The 20,618-nt window shown below is 32.5% G+C and overlaps 1 long non-coding RNA gene across 1 annotated transcript; it reads right to left on the reverse strand.

Annotated features, from left to right (window-relative positions):
* Positions 1–3,404: 3,404 nt before the first annotated feature.
* On the reverse strand, positions 3,405–5,243 carry LOC150032334 (uncharacterized). Its single transcript, XR_016524423.1, has 4 exons — positions 4,440–5,243; positions 4,285–4,343; positions 3,769–3,822; positions 3,405–3,587 (listed from the first exon to the last, which is right to left on the reverse strand). It is a non-coding gene; the product is annotated as an uncharacterized LOC150032334 (long non-coding RNA).
* Between the last annotated feature and the right edge of the window lie 15,375 nt (positions 5,244–20,618).

Raw genomic sequence — 20,618 nt, forward strand, 5'->3', positions numbered from 1 at the left:
TTTAATTTTAACTTGTCAAAGATCCTAATCAATAGAACATAATGGCTCAATTGAATACCTTTTCTTTCCAATAACATTCTTTAATTCTCTTTCAAACTATAAAGTAATCCAAAATAATAGATTGATCACATTTTTCAATAATAAAATAGCTTTAAAGGATCCAGATGTTAAAATAATACATATTCTCTTTTGACATATCTCTATTCAAATTAAAGGCTATAAGGGAAGACTTTAAGGCTACAAATGAGATTAAACTTTGGCATGCATAATAATATCAAATATAGGTTGGAAGTTGTACGATTCAATATCAATATCCACTTAATGACATTTTAATTGAATTATGTACACGTTCGACTTATACTTTATTGTTAGTCAATTTGGATATACCATTCAACTAAACAATGCTAATAAAATATATAGGATATATATAAAAATATATTTTTTGCCAGGTCAAATTGATAATATATCAGTCAAACTTTAAGTATATAGCTCATAATTAGTTTAACTAAACAATAATAATAAATAATAAATAATTGTTATAAAATTGGAGAGCAGAACGGAACACGGATATGGAGAAAATATAATATAATAATAATAAATAATAATAACATATAATAGAAATAAATAACTTAAATAAAATAAAATAAAATAAGAAAATTATGAAATTATGAAATTTTCTCTAATTTCTCTCTAAAAAGTTGGGATTTCTCATCAATTTTTGCTACCTTACAAAATCTACAAGAGCACTGTTTATAGGAGAATTGGCAAGTATGAGGTAGAATTAGTTGGACACTTAGGATGTGTACTCGTAAGACATATGAACTACATGTTCAAAGACACATGGGGTAATAGGAGAATGTCATATGTTCTTCTAGGACACCAAGCTTTGGCACTGATAGACATCTATTATTGTTATAATATTTATAATAATAATAACTCTTATATAGGACCGTGTCCATGATAACCTTTTTTAGTTTTAAAATTACATTCACTCATATAAAATAAGATCAATTCCCATCTCTTCTCGAGAAACAAGTGGGTTAGTTCTAATTCTCTTTCTCTGAAAATAGAGAAGAAGGGAGTCTGTGCCCCAATATCTGCCATAAAAGGGCCAAGCCAGAACAGATGAGAAGCTATACGACTCAACTCCAACATAATTACTCTGATAAAAAAATTATGAATTTTTTTTGCCTAAGTTCGGGATGGATTGGTGTGGTTCCTCTACGCCTAGGACACCAGAATATCAAACCATGAACGAAGAAAGGCATGAGAGAAAAGCATATTGGCTAGTGATTGTGAGACCTCAATTCTTGAATATAGTTGAATGGTAAAATTTCTCCTTGCCAAGGTCGATTCTTAAAACTATCAAGTTTGTTATGATAAATCTCTAAACTTTAACGCCCCGTTTGGTAACTATTTTGTTTTTTGTTTTTTGTTTTTGGTTTTGAAAATTAAGCCTATTGATACCACTCCTACCTCCAAATTTCCTCTTTTGTTATCTACTTTTCACCTTAAAAAACAAGCCAAATTTTGATAACTAAAAAAAGTTTCTTTCAAAAAGTTGTTTTTATTTTTAAAATTTGATTAAGAATTCAACCATTGTAATTAAGAAAGATGCAAGAAATGTGGATGAAATATATTTAATTTTTTAAAAACAAAAATCCAAAACCAAATGATTATTAAAAGAAGTCCAAATCAAGAAAGATGCAAAACGTTACGTTTGAGTTTATTAAGTGTGAGATTTTTATGTTTGATTTTTTAAGTATGTGTTGGATTGTATTGTGAGTCTATAACCCGTATTTGGATTAATACAATCCTAAGTTAGTTAAGTATGCTTTTGAATTCTAATATGTAAAACATAGGTTATTAAGAGTGTATTTGGTAGGTAAGTTTGGATTTGGTAATAAATAATAGGCCATTTATATATTAGTTTTTTTTATCAAATGTAATAAAAATAAATCATATTATGGCCCTGAACTTTAAATAATATTCTATTTTGATCGCAAAACTTTTAAAAATATTTGTTTTAGTCTCTGATTTTTAAAAAGTGTTTATTTTGATTCTTAATATATTAATATTTTATTTACTCTTTAACAAAATGACGAGGTGTCCTATATTTTTGAACGACTAGGCTATTAAATAAGTTAGCTATGCTAAAAAAATATAGATTTTAGTTTTAAATAAAGTGGCAAAGAGGGAGAATTTAAAAGACACTTATAGTTCAAAATTTTAGTTGTTCACTATTTTGGTATATTAGTTATTGGTATTTTCCTTCACCTTCGTCTTGTTCAATACATTTAGAACCTAGGCATTCAAAAATATAAATTTCCTTACATTTTTGTTGCAGAGTTGACACAATTTTAAAGATAGGGACTAAAATAAACATTTTTTTTAAAAAAATTAAGGACTAAAACGAATACTTTTAAAAATTTAAGGACTAAACTAAAATAAGATTTAAAGTTTAGAGAATAAATAGGATTTAAACCTAAAAACTATATAGAAATCTTATTGAAATGTTATCTTTTATTATGAAATTAGAAAGTATTATCTTTTCCTTTTTTTCTTTGTTTTTTTGAAAGAAAATTAGGAGGTATTATCTTAAGAATTAATAAAATATTTAATACATGTGTCAAATAAATATTTGATTATTCATAAAAATATTTTTGGTATTGGACAGATAACTATATACAACATGAAATTAACCATGAAAAAGAAATCAGTTGTTTATTAAATTATTCATAACTTGCTAAGCTAACTAAATTTATTTACTATTCAGCTCAACTGCCTTTATCTAATTAATAAATTTAGGTATAAAGTTAAAAAAATTTAAATAATATTATTTTTTTGGCTATTACTTTCCGGCCGAATTAACCAAAATAGTTTGATTCATTAATTTTATAAATATCATTATGATTGCTCTAAAACGTGAAGTCATTACTATAGAAATTGGATTACTTGACGTTTTTCTAATGTCAAGTAAAGGGTATACCTGATGCTTATAAAAACGTCGAGTATTCGACTGTCAAGTATAATGTGATAACTTGATTCCGAAAAATGTCAAGATAAATGTTTCTTGATACAATTTCCGTGTCAAGAAAGATGATACACTTGACATTGATGATATGTCAAGTTTATTGATTCTTGACATTGAGTACGTATCGTATATTACTCTTGACCTTTTTTATTTATCAAGTATATGTTTTTTTTTTTTCAAATTAAATGCCCCAATTGATACTCATTTTCTGCCTTGTATTCCAACAATACAATTACATCAACTAAATAAACATTATACATTTAAGATCTATCAACTCAATATATTAACTACAAATTTCATATGTTCAACTATGACCTTTCGTATGAACACTCCTCACAAATTACAACAATATTTCTCTTTCACATGTACATGCACAAAATGAAATCTCAATTATTGCTTTTGTATACAAAATTCAACTTTCAACAAACACAAAAGTGACAAATTGTTTAATAAGTAACATCTCAACAAAGTACATTATTTAATATATACATTGAGCTTTGAAGTCAAAGATCGAGAACTAAGGGTCAGGCAAGTTATGTTTAAGCAAGTCAACCTGCAAAATAGAACAAAGGATGATAATATCAAATTTCAAAATATATAAATAATTGTTAAAATACAACAATGACAAAAAGTCACGCATAAGGAAAAATTATATGATTGGCTTACTTTATGCAATGGAAAAATATCATACTCGAGACTTAAAAAATATCTAAAACTTAAAGTTAGGGACTTACTAGGATTTTATTCATTCTCTTTTGATCATATTCAGCCTCAAGAGGAACAATTACCTTTCAAAACAAAGGAAGATGAGAGAGATTTGAGAAAATATAATAAGAGGAAGAAGATTATCAACAAATCAAGCATATGCTAAAATTTAAAATAGAAAAATGCAAACACATTTCCCCTAACTTTCACAACTTATCTTATCTACAAGCAACAAAAAGTAGAGAATATTGGAAATCCAATCTTATCTATAAAATTTCATTCAAAACTACAACAAAGTAATCCAATCTTATTTACAAAATTTTATTCAAAACTACCTAATATTGGAAGCCCAATTCTTCAAAATTTCATTCATCAAAATAACCGATTAACTCCAAATAGATTACCCAAAGTGTGGCTTGATTCGAATACCACTTCAAAACTACAACAAAGTAATCCAATCTACGAAAAGTTCAATAATAATGGTTACAAAACGCAAATTCCAGTAACTATGTAACAATTCCAAAAGAAATTTAAGGCCTTAATACCTATCAAAACGTCCAAACATTGTTAATTTTGCTGGATAGTGGCTCCAATCCCTTGAAATCTTTGAATTGAACATCAAAATTTGAAAATAACTCAATTATTAGATCAATACTGCAATGGGTATCAAATAACTATTAATATTAACCTCCAAACTTACCAAAACCTTGCCAAGATCAGTCTTAAACCGATTGGACAACAACTCAACTCCTTCCAACATTTCAAAATCAATCTCATCATCAAACATTTAAACAAGCAAATCATTAGAAAAGATGCTACATTATAACCCAAATCATAAATTCATTCCAATACATCCAGAACACTTACCCAAAGTGTTTACTCAAATCGACGCTTCACTCGGGCCTCGACCAACTTTCTTGAAAAGAAAAACAAAAGAGGAACAAGAACACTCATAAAACTATAAGAAGCTTTTACTTGACTGGGGCAGCGTGGCTGTACGGTGAATATGATGGAGGATTGATCAGATCTGGTGGAGGACTAACCGAATCTGGCGTGAGGGCTGACCAAATCTGGCGTGCGGCTAGGCTGGGCAACTAGCGCAGGTCCGGTGGAGGACTGACCGGTGGGCGTTGTACGGTGGCTGACCGATGGGCATCTGGCACGAATCTGGTGGGCATCTGGCGTGGATTCAGTGGCGTCCGGTGCAGATCTTGTGGCATCTAGCGCGAATCTGGTGGAGGACTGACTGGATCTGGCGCGACTCCAAACGAGGCTGACGTTTGGCACGAGGCTAGGTTGGGCGTCTAGCGCGAATCCGATGGAAGACTGACCGGTAGAGGTTGTACGGTAGCTAACCGATGGGCGTCTAGCGCGGGTCCAATGGAAGATTGATCGGTGGAGGTTGTACGATGGTTGACCGATGTTGCAAAGAGAGGGTTTCGGGGGGAAGGGTGTTGCGAGAGAGAAAACGAGGAAGAGGGAAGTTTTATTTGATAATTATTTTTTAAGTTTTATTTGATAATTATTTTTTACTTATTTAAAATAATAAGTTAATTGTTTATATTTTATTTGATAATTTTGGTAGGAGAGAAACCAAATTTGAGAGGGAAATGAAAATGGGAGAATAAGGGAAACAAAAAATAAAGATAAAAAAAATATTATTTTTATATTTTACTTGACACGAAAAACATGTCAAGCAAGACCTTATATTATTTGACACGAAAAACATGTCAAGTAATGGTTCGCATGAAAATATCTGAAATATTCCGTCAATCTCTGCTTTGTTAACAATTTTACTTGACATTTTCTTTCTAAAAGATCATTAAAGAAACGTCAAGTAATTAAAAACTACAGGTGTCAAGTAATGTAGATTTTATAGTAGTGAGTTTATAACAAGTGCAAATGATTTGTGAGTTGTTGATTAGGTCAAGATGGACACAACGATCTGTAAATTTATTATTATTATGTTCATTGTCAACCAAATTCATTTACTTATTTAAAAATAAAAAAAAAAAATTACGATTAATTGATTTTATTTGTTTAACTAATATATTCAATTAAAACTTTAATACATTTTAGAAGAGAGACTAAAAACAAAAAATGCACCCAAGCAAAATCTAAAGATTAAGCTTGAGGTATTGTAGCAAACCTAGTTGAGTAAAGGAAAATTATTATTTATTATAGTAAACTTAGAGGAGTATGGTATGTTATTGCATTGTAGCAAACTTGAGGAATAGAATAAATTGTATTGTAGGATAATTCTAATAAAACATAATTTAGATAAAATGTTGAAAAAAATTAAAAAGATAACTCCAAATATAATAAAAGTTGGAATGTAAATCAATAATTATTCTTTTTTAAGAAATAATTATAAATAGTTACCAAGGGATGGCTACTCAAAAAAAAAAAAAAAAAAAAGTCTTTTTCTTTCTTTGGATTAAAATGTTTACCCATCCATAATGAAAATTGGTATGATCGTAATGAGATTCCATTTATAGATCAATTGTAAAAGGCCATAATCGAAAATAATTTGATTACTTTTAATCACATTTATTTAAAATTATGAATTTATCACATTTATTGTTACCATTATCATTACCTTTTAGGATCAAATGATAACAATAATAAATAGAATTTAGCTTTGTTTTAGAAAATTTATCATAAAAAAATAGCAATGAATAAACTAAATTTGAACATTTAAAATACAAGAACTAAAATAGAAATTCTTAATTACCCTGCTTCGTAACCATTTGATTTTTAGTTTTTGTTTTTCAAAATTAAGCCTATATACACTACTTTTACCTCCAATTTTCTTTCTTTGTTATCTACTTTTTATTAATGGTTTAAAAAACCAAATCAATTTTTTAAAACAAAAAAGAAGTAGTTTTAAAAAACTTGTTTTTATTTTTGGAATTTGGCTAAGAATTAAACCATTATACTTAGAAAAAAGATACAAATCATTGTAAGAAATAAGGAGAAAATAGGCTTAATTTTCAATAACAAAAAACAAAATGGTTACCAAACGAGCCTAAAAGACAAAAACAATATTTTAACCATGAAAATAGTAGGATAAAATAAACATATTTCAACAGTAATTGAAATGTACTATTTCCTTTGAAGTCAGAGTTTTCATTCTCCACTCCTGTAATTGTGTTGAAAAAAAAAATCTATGATAAAATATTATCTTTTGGACAAAATCAAGAGAAAAACTTCTTAAATGGATAGAAAGAGCACATCCCCAAATATTATAATTGACACATAATTGTATGAAATTTAAGCAAATTGACTTGTCAAAGAACAAGAAGAAGAAGCAAAACCCTCTAGTATAATCCATGTACCGGTCCAACCAAAGACTTCTTCTTCAAAGTTCACTTGATTCCTTACCAACCATAGAGTTGAAAGACTAATAACCTTGATTATATATATGAAAATAAAAACCATATATAGAATATATTTCTGATAATTAATGTTTGGTCAAACTTCCAAGTGAGATTATTACAAGCTTTATAAAAGTAGCTCCAAATATATCTTACCATTAAAGGTACATGCTAACAAAAAGAGGATATGTAAAGTTGAAGGATTCAACATCAACCTAAGACCATTTTAATATTGAATTGTCTTCAACTTATCCTATTGAACAGATTTGGGCATTTGAATAGTAATCTTTGTTAAATGTCCTAGGTTTGGATATCTATTTTAAATTTGAGGTTTAATATTTTAAAAAGAAAAAAGAAGAAAAATATGATTTTTTTACTCAATAAAATCTGTCATTTTTATTCTAAACTTTCAATCTTATCAAATTGAAATTTTTTTTATAAAGTATTGCATTATTTTAAACTTCAGCATGTGTCACAATTTTTTCTTCCATTGGAAAGAATGTCAATGAAAATATTTTCATGTTCATTATACATCTAAAGCTAATGAAGCTTCCCTATATTAAAAAAAACAAGGGCTAATGAAGCTTTCAAGAAAAATGACACTAAAGTTAAATTTTTGTTGAAATTTGTATATTTTGAAAGATTTATTCCATCCTCAATCTAAGTCTAATTTTGTGATACACTTGACTTTCTTTTGTTAAAATAGTATTTTAGCCTCGACGTATTTTGAAGTTTGTTTAATTTTAATTCTTATACTTTCAAAAGTCCGGTTTTAGTTTCTATACTTTTAATCATTTTAAAATCTAATACCAGGGACTAAAATTGAACAAACATCAAACTATATATAGAATAAAACTTACAACCTAGGACATGGACTAACACAGAACAAACATCAAATTTAGTACATGGAATAAAATTGGACATTAGAAAGAACATGGACTAAAAATAAACAAACGTCGGACCAAGTTGGTATTTAAACATTTTATTTTTTTAATTATTGAAATTGGATTTTTACTTTACTTTTAGGTTGCGTTTACTTCTGTGAGTGAAAAAGGGTGTAATCTAGGTTGATTCCAACTGGACCATCAATTGGAATGGGCCTGAAAGGTAAAATGATTTTATTGTGTTTGTTGGTGTTTACTTATCATTTTTTTCAAAAGCAATGACACTATCACTTGGATGACGACACTTTAATTGAAGCATAAAATTAAAAAGACTAAAATACCCTCATCGAGAACTGACACTTGGATGATGACATCGAAGCCTTCAACACACGATAAGGTGATGAATCAAGACCCGCATTGGTAGAAGAGAAGGTTAGCACCACAGAAGGGCCATCTCCACTAAAGCATTCACCAACTCCTACTCCAACAACGAGAGTTAATTTGATTGGTTCACAACCTAGCGTGAACCAGCCATCCCCCCATGAGGCATCATTATTGTCGATCAATTGCTCGTCAGACTGAAAAGGTAAGGGGAAGGTGAAATAGGTGGGGAAGAAGCAATGTGTCGGAGAAGGACAAAGCGACACAAAGGTCTAAAAGAAGAACCGCAAACGTATGCTAGTGCTCATATCCAGTGATTGTGAATAGGATAGATTCTTTTTCTTCTGGTGTTTGGGGGTAGAGAGGGTCTAGGGTTTTAGATTTTTTTTTTTTTTTTTGGTTTAGTGAATGTGGAACCCTGACCCCATTATTTTCTTTAACTTAAAATCATGTTGTTGGATTTTATGCCTTAAAACTCATAGATAGTAAATGTTATTAATTGGCGTCATCAATAAAGAGTTATAGATGTTAATTCAATAAATGTTATTGTCTTGTTTTTATTTTGTCTAATAACTCTAAATCTAGTAAACTAACATCCAAGACTACCTTATGAGTCTTAAACTGTATGTGGAAACATACAGGGATCAATGTTCAAGATACAGTCTAAAGGGTCTATAGTATTCTAGAGCTAGTAGGGGGACCTCGGAACCTACAGATCATAGGCTCTAACGATCCGAGATTAATTGGCTAAACTCATAGACCAGATTAATCCTCATTCATTAACTAATGGGTCACTCCACTAAAGCCCATAGTTGCACTCCCCTCACTGTAGATATATTATGTCTACATGATTTAACCATAATCAGCAAGTCGACACTTCACAGGTTGTTCGTAATAACGGTTGGGTCAAATATCTGTTTTACCCTTGAGATTACGTCTTATTCCTCAAATTCCTATTGATCCTCTAATGAACAACTAGTTTGTGGTCCAATCACTAAGGTCTAGTGAGAAGGTGGGGCCTCTTGTTTAAGACCTAGATTCAGTACTTGAGAGAACAACCTTTCTCCTATTCCTAAATCGGGTAGGCGTGAACTCTGTCTTGCACCCTATGTCCCCAGCTATCTATTCGGTCTTACCCCTGAAATGGCAGTCTTATTGAGCCAGCACCTTTAAGCCAACCCTCACATATGCAAATCTAGGGCAATCCCGAATAAACAGGAGTTCATAGTTAGCTCAGGATTAAGATTGAGTTACCAGTTACCTAGGTCATTTAGGTGAAATAGTCAGTCTTATACAATAAACAGTGTTATAGAGTAAGAGTGACTTATTTCTTGGTCCGATCTTATGCAAACTCATTGCATAGGACGCCCCCACTCCTCATGTCATAATATGTACGAATTAGCATCACATCATATATAGCATTTTACAACTCTTTGTAACAACTACGGAGTAGGCCGCATCCAATGGTGTTATCAGAATAAGATACCCAATCTTATTCATGTACCATAGATCATTTTGACTATTTACTCGAATCCGATCCACTCTTATGTCTCCACATAAAGTTCAAGTACTCATACAATAGTCATGAGTCTTAGTTTGTTGGATTTAGACTTTCATACAATTTATGAAATCAATAATAAGTTTATTGATTATAGAAAATGTTTATCATTTTACAAACTGCGAGTTTTAGGACATAGAACCCAACATGGTGGGCTCTGACTATTTTAGTTATGAGGGATTGTTTGAATTTGGTGGGAGAAGATTGAAAGAATACATAACGTTTCTGTGAAAAAACTCAATCGTGTAGAAGCCTTGTCAGGAAGAAGAAGAAAACTTATTTTTTTTTGCCACAAAACCAAATAACCACCCACTAAGGTGGTTGGAGAGAAAATAGGAATTTGTTATTAAAAAATAATAAAATAATATAAATAAATATGATAACTAACTTATCATATTATATTTATATTAAACTATATATTATATCAAATATAACATATAACTTATAGTTTTAATATTGTATCATATACAATATAAACTATAATTTATTTTCTCTATTTTATGGCATTTAATATTTAACAACTATGAATCACATTCATAGAAAAATATATTTGAATCTCATTCAAATATTTATTTCCTCCAAATAAACTATAATGTATCAAATACATTATAACAATTATATCATATATAATTAAATCAATTTAATTATATCATATATAATTAAATTCCCTCTTATTAATTTGAACAATTCAAATTAACTAAAAAAGTGATACTCAACTAAATCCTTTTGAGCTACCAAGGGGACCTTATGGACCTGTAAGCTCCATCCATATATGAATAATTAATTAAACTCTTTAATTATATCCACCATCCGTTAACTGCCAGGCACTCTACTAAAGACCGACGGCTGCACTCTTCGCACTCCAAATAGATTTTTGTGTCCATTGGATATAACCAATCAACAGTTCGATGACCTTTCACAAATCGGTCGTACGTATAGTTGGGCCAAATTACCGTTTTGCCCCTATAGTTACATCTAACTCGTTAAGTACCACTGATCCCTCTAATGAACAATAGATCATAGTCTCACTATGACTAAATCTCTCTTAGGCCAGTAGATGGTGTGGCACCACATTGTTTAAGATCCAGAATCAGCCCTTAAGGGAGCAATTTATCTATTTACCCAGCTTCGGGGAAGAAGTGAATTCCATTTTGTGTAGCTGTGTTCCCAGCTCCCCAATCAGACGAATCCCCAAAATGGTAGGCTTGTTGAGTTGGCGATTTGACCACTCTCACCCATACAAATCAAAAGACCGCCCTCATAGGCAGGAGTTCACAACTCACTCAAGATTCAAGTCATATTACCTATGGTCATCCTGGTGAAATGAAAGTCTCTATTATGAACGGTGTTATATAATGAGACTAAACATTTCATGGTCCGGTCTTATACAAACTCTTTTGTATATAATATCCCCGCTCGCATGTCTAATACATGAATGATCAGGATTTTATCATTTGTAGCACTTTACAACAATTGTAACACCTATAAAGCGAGTCATACTCGTAGTGTCACCAGGATAAGGTACCCAACCTTATCCATCTACTACAGACCATTTAGGTTATCACTTAAACATGATCCACATGTATGTCTCTACATACATGTTTAAGTTACAATGATAATCTTGGATGTTAGTTTATTGGTTTGTTAATGCAACTAAAATATCACATATTTTATAGACAAAGTGAATAAAATATCATATATTATTAATCACATAAGAGTTTGTTTATACAAGATTTACAAACTATAAAACCCTACGAGATTTAGGGCATCAACCCCAACATTAATCTCATATTGTTGGATCTTCTTATCTACAAGTCCACCAGGTCCCCTTGTTAGCTCACTAAAGGATATTAAAGATTGATGATTTGAATTGTTCAAATCAATTTGAGGAAATTGTATATTGATATGGTTAATATGTAATTGTTGGGAATGGTGTCCTAAATCTCCTTATAATCTCGTAGTTTATAAATTTTTTATAAACATATTGTTGTTAATAAAATAAGTGTTATTTTATAAGCATATACTCAATCTAAGATGTGGGGTTATTTTATGAAATTTAAACAACTATGTAGAGACATACAAGTGGATCTTGTTTAAATAATAACCTAAACAGTCTGTAGTAGATGGATAAGATTGGGTATCTTATCCCGGTGACACTACGGATACGACCCGCTTTGTAGGTGTTACAAGTGTTGTAAAGTACTAGAAATGACCTGATCCTGATGTGAGTGGGGGTATCCTATACAAAGAGTTTGTAATTATAAGACCGAACAACAAAATGATTAGTCTCTTTATATAACGTTGTTATTTGGATGGAGAATTGATGTCGTTAATTCGACTCCAAACCAAAACAAAAGAAATTTGTAAATACCAAACTACTTCTATCACTACTAAAACATTATAACGTTGGTAAGTCCGAGTCGATCCACAGAGAAGCGCGATTGATTTCGTTGAGTTAATTTTCTAACTAAAGCGATAAATGAGGGTTTTGGTATGGATGAGATAATATGTGTGAAATTGAAATAAAAGGGGTAAATGCAATCTATGAAATGAGTCTATCTAATTTCTAGAGAAAGGGAGAGTTCCTATGCAATTTCTTTCATTGGGCACCAATTAATTACGCTGAATCTGTCAATCCCTCAATCTATTAGAAATTCTAATAGCCTAATTAGCCAATTTTGATTAAAAATCCAAACCAATACTAATTCAGTTTAAAACTTTTCCTTCTTAGCGACATACAAATTAAAACTGAAAAGAATTAAGAAATGGTTCAATTGTTAAGACATACTACAAGCCGGAAAGCCATATCTTGCAGCATGATTTATTTAGAAAGATTATATTAGAGCATACATGAGTTTCACCAGAAAAATTCTAGACCCTAAACATGCGATCCTAATACGTGCAACTAAATCAATCAATGATGCATAGGCTAGAATGATTTTGCAAACAAGAATTTCAACAAATTAATTTGTCAGAATAGTTTATCAAAACTCCATTAAGATTAAAAAAAATCCAACCAAAGAATTCACAAGATTGCAGTTAAATTAATTAAGAAACCTTCAAGAAATTAAACACAGGGCTATTGCTCAAAGAAACTAGATTGAGATTATCTCTCAATTCATAGACAAATCTGAGATACACATTTGTTCCATTGATTACAACCCAAAACAAAAAAAACAAAATTAACTTAAAGATACCGAAAATTAAAGGGAATGGATGAAGGAACAAGTTTTACTTCGGCCTCCATCAATTTGGCCTCCCAAATTCGGCCTCTCAAATTCGACATATTTTGACCTAAAGACGAAGTGGAGTATTTATATGAAAGATTGCAGCATCGCAACGCTGAAAATAGTGTTGCAACACTGACGTTGTGCAATTTGGAGCGTTGTAACGCTGCACATTCTGCCTTAGAGCGTCAGGGTAGATAGTTGCAACACTGTGACAGTGTAGTGGCAGTTTCATAATATTCACATTTTTGAAGCCTGACTGCTTAAATCACCTCTAAATTGCTTCAAATCAGTCCCGTTTGTCTCTGATTTCTTGGTTCTACCTCCTCGGTGCATGATTCCTAGAAAATAAGATAATGAACACATAAAATTCATTAATGAGCCTAAATTAAGCTAAGAATAATAGCTCTTTTTTAGAGCTAACAAACATCCCCAACTTAATTCTTGCTCGTTCCGAGCAAGGCAGAATAAAATATAGGTATGAAACTTATAATGTAAATGAGCAACTCATATCTCAAGGCTAAAGATAACAAACTCTTATAAAAGAAAGGGTCATTTAAATGCATGCACTTAATCAAGAAATTTAAAACTAATTCTCTATCCCCCATGTGTGTGTGTGCTTAGCCAATACTATCTAGGTCTGTACTAGCCAGGGAAAGTTTTTTTCAGCCCTCAACTCGTTTTCCCCCTACTCTGGCTCGGAGGATCAAGCATTAAGCTCCCTAGACTCCAGGTGGCAATGAAACACTTAAAGGAACCAAACCCCTTATTATTATTATTATTATATTTATTTCACTTTTATACACACGAAAGAGGAGACCTTATCTAGGCACATCGCCTTCATTTTGGCTTGCCCACACGTGTGTCATGTGAATCATCCAACTACGAGCAATGTCTCCTAATAAGGTGCTGAAGCTTACTCATTCCTCGGGGTACTTTAGCTCAAAGGATAACTACGGGTGTCATAGCCGCCCCAGATTAATCATAACCCAAGAAAGAGGAGTAATCCCCTTAAAAAATATCATCCAAACTTTCTTTTACTCTACAACATGCTTGCCTTTTAATTAGCATACAACAAGCTTTTACTTTACAACACAAAAGTTTGGAAAAAACCTAAGCATGCATTACTAAGTTGACCTTCAGTTACTTAACAACCCTCACCTAGACCTTTCGGAGTGACAACAAGCATATGGATCAAATAATCCAATCCTAAGATGGCTATGTGCTCAAAATATGCAAGGGAATCAAAAAAAAAAAATTAGGCCGAAATCATGCATACATTCTGTGAACACTAAACAGATCGAAGAGAGAGTTATCTAAATCCTATTACAAAAAACCATCATCATAATACATGTATCATAAAGGTTATATCAACAGTTCAACCACAAAGTCCGAGCTCAGGTGCTCAAGGACTTTCCATACATGCATATATAACTACCACCCCAACTTTAAAATGATACAATGTCCCTAATGTATCTCTAATCTAAGCCCAATGAAAATAAAAACAAGGGAATAGAAAACCTCCCGTGAAAACATAGTCGTGCACGAAATGGTGGTGGTCGTAGGCTCGCCTAAAAAAGATGCTCCTCTCCTCTAGGTCATCCCTACAAAACAAAACAAAAAGAAACCTAATCTATAAAACAAATAAAGAAAGCAGTAAATTTTGTCACTTGGCTCCTTCCAGAACGGGCAAATTTTTAACACCAATTGCTCGACGTGACCTGTCCCCTATTAAGGCACAAAGAAATTCTCGTATTTCTCTGATCCCTTCTTGGATGAGTCAATATAGCCTGGTAAGGCTATAAGGCTCTTCATCTTTTGAAGAAAACCAGGCTGGTCGAATTTTGTATTTTTCATATTAGTAAAAAGAAATAAAATAAAAGACTCAAGGACTGACTCTGCAGAAAATGAATTTGTGTCAACTTTGTCAATATTGACTGATATACACGATAGGTCGATAGGAAAATGGAAAATTGGAATTTATTGTTGGAAACAACTTCCCTGCGAATAGTAACCTGGATAGAAACTAGAATGGAGCCTTCGATGAATAAACTGAAAAGCAACCTGCAAAATAAAAGCTCGTGAAAGGAGGCTGGGTTACAGATCTCACTCTCTTAAAAATATTTCACGACTCTACCCTTTGTGCAAACAGTTTGGAATAAGGCCATGTTGTCCTCAAGATAAAACAACCCAGTAAATTCGGTCTTGATCAGAATTCTGACGCCCCTTCAATTGAAAAATAGACAATGGTTGGAAACGTGAAAAGGAATGGAAAGAAGAAATTTTCTTTGCGTCTGTGAGCAGAGAAAAGAATAAGGAAATCACTTTGTTCTGATGCTTCTGTCGAGAAGTTCACTTAATTTATAAGAAGAGAGCCCGAATGGATTACCACGCACTATGCAAAAGTGGAGGACGCGAGCGACTGATAGAAGCTAAATAATGGGTGAAGGCACTGTAAATACTGGTCTTCAGCGTTGAATTTTTTGAAAAAAATAAATAATAAAAATTAGAAAGTTAATATATATATTATCACTTTTGATAAAAAAAAATAATAATAATAATTCCACACGCTCGCCTCGCCCAATCGGACGAACGGCGGCGCGAGTGTGTGGGATGACCATCATACCCATATTTGCCTATCTCCTCACCCCCTCTAAAACATGGGTTCCCATTGGGGCTCAAACCCAAAACTAGAAGTGGGGGTATGTAAAGGGACTTCCCTTTGTTGAATTAAGCAATGCGAGATTCTCAAAACCCATGAAAAGTCTAATTTTTCCATTTAATTTAAGTTTTTCACCAACAATCCCCCACTTGAAAAACTTTTAAGAACACAAAAAAATAGTTTCCATCGAGCAATATCATTCTGTACAATACTGTGCATAAGCAAAGGTATCTTACGACTTGAACCTTTACATAGTGAAGATGATTTAGAATATACTAGAGTAACTATTGGTTATGAACTCTATCTCTAACAACATCTCACACACAACTTTATTAGGGTGTAGTTCGAAAGTTCGTGTTTTAAGGCCTAACATGTGTATCCCAGTTTAAACACTCTAGAGACTTAAAATTTCATAGAAAGTGGCCCTCACTTCTACATTCACATAGGTGAGTCTATCAAGAGTACTTCTGTAGCTAGGTACCCCACTTGATATCAAGTATAGATCTCGTTAAAAACTAAGTTCAACCTTTCTTACGCTTTAGGATGTCATGCTCAAGCTCTAAGTCATAGGAAAGGAACTTTGTGTTTGTTTCAGCACGATTCACTTTATATCACTTGTGATCAGTTATTAACCATTGAACCTGTTTCTTGGGATCTTCAATCTACAGGTTGGGTTTTCCTCACCAGTGATTCATCTTTCTATAAACCTGAGTCCCATCCTTTTTTAGGTTTTGAAAACCAACTCTCTGGCTAGTCCTTCATCAAAGAATCTGCCAAGTTTTCATCAGTCTGTATGTGATCCACTCTAATTGCACCAGTAGTGAGAAACTCCTTAATGGTGTTGTACTTGCGATGTATCTGTCATATCTTGTGTGATTGCTACAATACTATCGCAATGGATCAATATGGCTGATACTGGTTTTTCTCATAAGGGAATATTCAATAATAGACTTCTAAACCAACCTGTTTCTTCACTAGTTGTTACTAATGCTACCATTTCAGACTCCATTGTAGATTAGGCTAAAGTAGTCTGTTTCTTAGACTTCTAAGAAACAACTCCACCTGCTATATTAAAATTTTAACCATTAGCAACCTTTAAATCATCTGAGTGGGAGTTCTAGTCAGTATCGTTGAACCCTTCCAAGACAGTGGGAAACTTTGATAATGTAATCCTAGGTTATGGGTTTTCTTCAAGTACCCCATAACCCTTTGTATAGCATTCAAATGCTTTATACTAGGTTTGCTTGTAAACCTACAAAGTAATCCTACAACATAAGTTATATCCGGCCTAATGTAGTTAGCAGCGTATTTGAGGCTGCCTATGATGCTCGCATACTCAGATTGCTTAACATCATCACCGTTGTTCTTGAATAACTTAACACTAAGGTTATAAGGAGTAAATGGTGGTTTACATTCAAAGTAATTATATTTTTTTGGAATCTTTTCTATATAATGAGATTGATCTAAAGAAATTATCTTTTCAGGCTTAACTACTTTTATGCCTAAGATTACACCTGCTTCTCCTAAGTCTTTCATATCAAAGTTTGCACTCAACAAGGATTTCACATTATTTATAACGTGCAGGTTTGATCCAAAGATTAACAGATCATCTACTTACAATTATAGTGCATAGATTGTTTTCAAACTTATAGTAGATGCATTTATCACTTTCATTAACTTTGAATCTGTTAGATGTGATGAGATTATTGAATTTCTCATGTAATTGTTTATGAGCTTGTTTCAAGCCATAAAGAGATTTATCTAACTTACAAACCTCGTCCTCTTGACCATGGACTATGAAGCCTTCGGGATGCTCCATGTAAATCTCTTCTTCAAGTTCACCGTTCAGGAATGCACTCTTTACATCCATCTGATGAACTTCAAGGTTGTTTAGGACAGCTAGAGAAAGCAACACATGAATTGAGGTGATTCTAGTCATAGAGGATATGGTGTCAAAGAAATCTATGTTTTCTCTTTGTTTGAAACTCTTAGCTATAAGTCTGACTTTGTACTTGTCAATTGTTCCATCAAGTTTGAGTTTCTTCCTCATGATCCATTTACATCCTTTTGCTTTATAGCCATGGGGTAGGTTTACCAAATGTCAAGTCTTATTTGACTCAAGGGAGTCCATTTCATCATTTATAGCTTCTTGCCATAAATTGGCATCTACTGAGGACATGGAAACTTTTAGATTCTTAGGATCTTCTTCTACATTGAAAGTTTGGAAGTCATCCCCATAGTCATTGACAGTATGAGATCTCTTTCTTCTTCTAGGCTTTGGGTTTGCTTCCACTTTTGGAGGTTGAATTCTAATTGAAGGTAGACTACTAGAACTCGAGCCCGTACTATTCCTTGATTTAAAAGAAAATCTATCCTCAAAGAAATTAGTGTCATTGGATTCTACAATCACTTGAGTTGTTAGGTCATAGAACTTATAGGCTTTATTATTTACTGTGTATCCTATAAAGACACATTCGTAGGCTCTACTGGCAAGCTTCTTTCTTTTAGGATTTGGTATTCTTACAAAAGTTAAACACCCTCGAGTTTTAAAATATGACAAGTTTGATTTCTTATTCTTAAGGACTTCATAGGGTGAGATTGTGTTTTAAGACTTCGGTATTCTATTAAACACATAACACACAGTAATGATAATTTCATCCCACCAATAAGAGGCAACTTCTGAATAAAATAAAATAGCAACTACTGGTTCAAATAGAATTCTATTTTTCCTTTCATCTTTTTCATTCATTTCAGGAGAATAAGGTGTCGTCTTTTCATGAATTATTCCATGTGAGTTATAGAAATTGTTAAAAATATCTTAATCATATTTGGTTCCTCTATCATTATGAAGTCTCTTAACTTTTCTATTAAATTGGTTTTCTCTTTCAGTCATAAACAATTTGAACACATCAAAAGCATCACTTTTATTTTTAAGCAAATATACAAAAGTAAAGTCAGAGAAATCATCAATAAATGTGAGAAAGTATATTTTACTATTCTTAGTCAAGACACCATCAAATTCACACAAGTCTAATGAATTAAATCTAGAGGTTTAGATACCTTAAGTATAGATTTATGCGAAGTCTTAGTTATTTTTGTCTGACAACAATATTTGCGCATTTATCAAAGTCTTTCATGCATAACTAAGGAATCATTTCCATTCTACTAATGTTACTAATTATCCGTTTATTAACATGACAAAGCCTAGCATGGTAAATATTAAAGGAACACAACATATAAACGGAAGACTTAGTTTTATTCATGTCAAGATTAAGCTTAAACATTACATCAATTCCACCATTTCCCTCGAAGACGTTATTTTTTGTAAGAGTATACAAGTCGACCCTTATGGTTTGAGTAAAGTCCACTTTGTTGAGGAGATAGCCCGAGACCAGATTCTTCCTTATCTCTAAAGCGTGCAGAACTTCCTTCAGAGTGACAATCTTCCCAAAGGTAAACTTCAGCTCTACCTCACCGACTCCAGCAACTTTTATTGAGTGGTGATCTCCCAACAATATATTTTTATCCTTAGTTTCAAAATAAGTCTTAAATAAACTAAGGTCATGACAGATATGGTGCGTAGCGCCAATGTCTATCCACCACTCCTCGGAGCCACCGATCATATTTACTTCTGTGATCATGGCTACTAATGGCTCTTCTGTCAGGTTCACCTGCTCAGCAGGACGACACCTGTTCCTACAGTTCCTGGCCATATACTTAGGTTTGTTGCAGTTATAGTAAAGGAATTGTATTATTTCTCCTGACGTGGGTTTCTGCTTCATTTGATTCTTCTGGTTGCTAGAGCCCCGATTCTGACCTTTCCTCTTAGTTTTCTTTAACTTTGGTTTAGGTTTTATTACAGTAGAGACAAATCTTCCTGGTACAATGTTTACCTCCTCCCTTTGGTTTTACTTTTGGGCTTCCTCCTCAATCTTTAGGCTTGTTATTAGACTTTCCAATGAGAATTCCTTGGTCTTGTGCCTTAAAGTATTTTTTAAATACTTTCACAAGGGGGGCAACTTGTCAATAGTAACAGCAATTTGAAATTGCTTATCAAGAGACATACCTTCACTTATGATCTCATAAGCTATCTTCTGCAATTCATGGGATTGAAATTGCTCCTCGGTATCGTATTTTTTTTTGTAAGGCGTCTCGTACTTCTTTTGTTGTCTTCATTATGTTATAATAATCATAAAAATCATCAGTCAAACCATTTAGAATAAAGTTTATGCAAAGAAAATCATTTTCTTCCCAAACATATGTTTCTTTTATCTGTTGTTCGGTAGGATCTTCTTTTGGGATAGCTGGCTTCTCTGTGCTGCAAGCATGAACAACCTTCTTGACGGTGAGGAAGAACGACATCATTTGTTTCCAACTTTTGAAGTGCACCCTTTCGAATAGGAAAGGGCGGTTAAGATTGAAGGACGTGAAGTCGTTCTATGTTGATAGGGCAATTACGAACCATGGCAAATGGATGTCGTCTTAACATTGTTGAAAAGGAGCCTCCAACGAATAAACTGAAAAATAATCTGCAAAATAGAAGCTAGTGAAATGAACTTAAGTCGCAGATTTCGCTCTCTTTAAGATATTTCATGGCTCTGCCCTTTGTACAAGCAGTTCAAAGTAAGGCCACACTGTTTCCAATATAAAACAACCTAGAAAATTCTGTCTCAATCGGAACGGCACGGGAATCGATCAGAATTCTGACCCCTCCAATTGAAAAACAGACAATGCTCGAAAATGTGAAAATGAAAAGGAAGAAGAAATTGTCTTTGCGTCTGTAAGCAGAG

The sequence above is a fragment of the Benincasa hispida genome, chromosome 11 (assembly GCF_027475165.1).
Source record: "Benincasa hispida cultivar pf3 chromosome 11, pf3_genome.v1.1, whole genome shotgun sequence".
NCBI classification, from domain to species: domain Eukaryota; kingdom Viridiplantae; phylum Streptophyta; class Magnoliopsida; order Cucurbitales; family Cucurbitaceae; genus Benincasa; species Benincasa hispida.